Genomic DNA, 3775 nt, shown 5'->3' with positions numbered 1-3775 from the left:
GAGTCTTGCTCAAAAAACGTGTAAATAAAGAAAGAGTTAAGGCGAGGCAAACTTACGTTTTTAATGGGAAATATGTATGTAGAAGCACGTTTGCTTTTGCACATGGTGTTCAAAGGAAAACCATAGACAGAATAGCAAAATCTTTAGATAATGAAGGGTTGGTTGCTAGAAGACATTGCAATTTTGGCAAAACCCCTAAGCATGCCCTTACCGTAAGTGATGTGAACAATGTCCCCACGTTTCCCAATACTTACGCAAATAAATATGGATTACCTCTACCTGGTCGACTTCCAAACTACAGGGAAGGAAAAACTACATTATTGCCCTCAGACAAATCTAAAGCTGACATTCATAATCTGTATCTTAAAGTTGCAGAGGACATGCAATTTCGCAAAATATGTTTGTCTGAATTTCGCAAAATTTGGTTGGAACAGTGTCCACAAATACTAATAATGAAACCTGCAACAGATTTATGTCATAAGTGTCAAGGTTATGTTACAGATATTTCTAAGGGCGGTAATCTCTCTGAGGAACAAAAAAAAAACAAAAAAATTAAAAGAGTATCAGGATCATCTAGACAAAGTTAAAAAACAGAGAGATCATTATAGAGAGCAATGTGAAAATGCTAAATCAGTACACAAAAACTTATCAGATGAGAGAAAGGTCAGAGGTAATGACATTGTTGGAGTTCTGTGTCATTTCATTTATTTCAAAACTGTCTAAAAACCTGTACTAAGAAAATCCAAACCACTGATCTATCTATTAATGTCATTGTTATAACCCTTGCAGTTATAAACCGTTCAGTAGTCATAGTCGTACTCATATCAGTCTGACACAAAATCTATTTTAAGGTATGATCTAAACATACAACACTCAATATGAATTTATATTTTTCAGGACAACCAGTATGTTCGAGTGATATTTGTCAACATTACAGTTTTGACTACGCACAGCAAATCCATTACCCACATTATGCCCAACAAGTTGGACCGCTTTTCTTTAAAACACCAAGAAAATGTCAGTGCTTTGGTGTCTGTGCAGAAGGTTCAGGTATTTTTTTTTCATACCTACAAAATGAATGTTATTTTAAAAAAAATAATCAATATTAATATGTAAGCTTTTTATATGTAAATTATTTCTCTTTTCTTTTCAGCACTAATGAAAGTGAAAGGAAATAACAATCAATGTTTAAACTGTTGGAACTACAATAATATCTGAAATGTGCAGGAGGCATTATACATTGTTATATTTAAAGTGAAGTGATGTATATTAAATTTTGCCCTTTAAAAAATGTGAGAAATTAAAACAGTCAGATATACTATATAAATGCTGATTGTAAAAACACTTTATTAATGGTGATTGTATTTGACATAAAACTTCTGTGTTTCAGGATCCCAGACATTTTATCTCATGGAGGAGCATAGCATTGGAAAGGGGGCAAACTCTGTCGCAAGCATGCTGCATCACCATTTGCAGCATCATGGTTATGGAGAAAGTCAGGTCTGTTTGCATATGGATAACTGCAGTGGTCAGAATAAAAACAACACTGTTATAAGGTAAGATTTATTATACAATCCAGTATGTAGATGACATTCATTAAAGAATGGGGGCACAATTCTTAGATATGTACCTTAAATTTGGTACTGATTTTAAATTAATACTACTGAACATAAAAATATATGAATTTAAACCCCAACAGTATAGCCTATTGGTCAGAGCCACTATATTTTGTGCCCACAAAATAAACTTATTTCACAGTATATACATTACCTTATTAAATAATTACCATAATTAAATAAAATCCATTGACCTTTGTGCCCAGTTAAAATGTTATTCATTACAGAGATAGTTATAGCGATAAAGAAGCTAACATAAAATTACAGAATTTAGATTTAAATGTCATGTTATCCTGGTTTACATCAGTTCGCCTATCACTTTATAGAAATGAGATATCAAGTACTAATTTTAATATGTTTTCTGTCTTAAAGGTATGGAATGTGGCGAATTTTATGTGTATTATGGGAACAGTTGAATTGAATTGATAAAACCATAAAACGCGTCTAAATAACTATATAAATAGCATGACTTTCTTGTACAAGCGTACCTTTTGTCTTCCTTTTTATTTTGTGCGTATCTTTCTGTAATGTACATGTATCTATAAACAAGTATGCAAAACATCTTCTTGATGTACCATCTTATGCGTTATCTCGGAAGTGTATGTTCGATTTATAAAATAGGTGCATCATTAATCAAAGGAATTCATTAAGGCTTAGAATTAGGCTTTGAGAAACAAAAATCAAACAACACCAAATCATAGAAAGAAAGAGTTGTTTGACATGAAAATTGAACAGCATGTAAAACATGTATATTACTTTACGAAACAAGTGTAAGTATACTGATATAAACATTGAATTCCGGAAAAGGACTGCCTAAAAGGGCCCCACTTCCGGACAGTCAAACGCCTTTAAAAACTCACCATTTTCAAAGAACTGTTACACATGTTCGTTTTGATGCATTTGCAATAGCGTGCGAGCGGTGAAATTTCAACAACTTTTTCCGAATATTTTAAGTACAAATGGCATTTATATTTAAAGGGAGACAATTTTTTCCGAATATTTTAAGTATCTGTCAAGAAAAAGTTTTCTCCCTTTGAAAATGAATGCCATTTGTAAAGAAATAAAGATAAACAATTGCTGAAAACTGTGTTCCACTTTGTTATGTGAAATTTCACTACTCGCACGCTATTGCAAATGCATCAAAACGAACATGTGTAACAGTTCTTTGAAAATAGTGAGTTTTTAAAGGCGTTTGACTGTCCGGAAAATTGGCTCATTTAGGCAGTCCTTTTCCGGAATTCAATGTTGATATCAGTATACTGACACTAGTTTCGTAAAGTAATATACATGTTTTACATGCTGTGCAATTTCCATGTTAAACAACTCTTTTTTTCTATGATTTGGTGTTGTTTGATTTTTGTTTCTCAAAGCCTAATTCTAAACCTTAATCAAAGGAGCCTTCAGTATTTATAAATTACAAGCTAAGTCGTTGTATAATGCTATACAAGAAACAAATATTCACTAAGTGCAGAGCCAGACGGTTATTCAGTCAAACCAAAGGCTTCGGGCATTTTTCCCCGTACTTCCAGTCATCAGTCTGTGAAAATTCCGTATCACCTATCATTTTCTAATTTCTTCCGCAATACGTCGAAACTTTTGCTTTTTGGAGTCGGTAGGCCTTCGCAATCAGAAAATATAATGCGCACATAAGATTTCTAGTAGAAACATAAGCTGAATATCGAGAAAAAGATGAAAAATGAAATTTTTCTGTAAGTCCAATCCAACGTAAAAATACATTTTTTGGTCGTTTGTCTTCATTTATCAGGGCATCGTTAACAAACGATGGTATTGGTGATATGCATATGCACATACTTAGAAAGAGCAAGTTGTGCTGTCTTTGGTGGATCACTTACATTTGACACAAATTGAAGACAAAAACCATTTATTCTGCTGACAAAGTCTCCGAAACGGTTTGAATTGAAGATATCGACGCCATGCTTCCCGTACTTTTGACCATCTTTTGCACACGACACGAATAGCTTCGCCACAGTGTTCTCGAAGCAAGTATATCATATTGACAGTATGCTCGATACATTTATCTATAAATGTCATCGTAATAATGCCAAATAAAAGGTAATCTAAATATTTGTCGCCAAACGCAACGAGAGACTCATACAGTGAATGAAGTCTTCCACAAGCAGGCATTAACGCCCACACAC

General features: G+C 33.4%; 1 pseudogene; it reads left to right on the top strand.

Annotated features, from left to right (window-relative positions):
* Positions 1-380: 380 nt before the first annotated feature.
* Positions 381-2037, top strand: LOC128548100 (uncharacterized; annotated as a pseudogene).
* The last annotated feature ends 1738 nt before the right edge of the window (positions 2038-3775 follow it).

The sequence above is a fragment of the Mercenaria mercenaria genome, chromosome 14, assembly GCF_021730395.1.
Source record: "Mercenaria mercenaria strain notata chromosome 14, MADL_Memer_1, whole genome shotgun sequence".
Taxonomy (NCBI): Eukaryota; Metazoa; Mollusca; class Bivalvia; order Venerida; family Veneridae; genus Mercenaria; species Mercenaria mercenaria.
The sequence above is the reverse complement of the archived record's forward strand: the minus strand, read 5'-3'. Positions and strand labels throughout refer to the sequence as shown.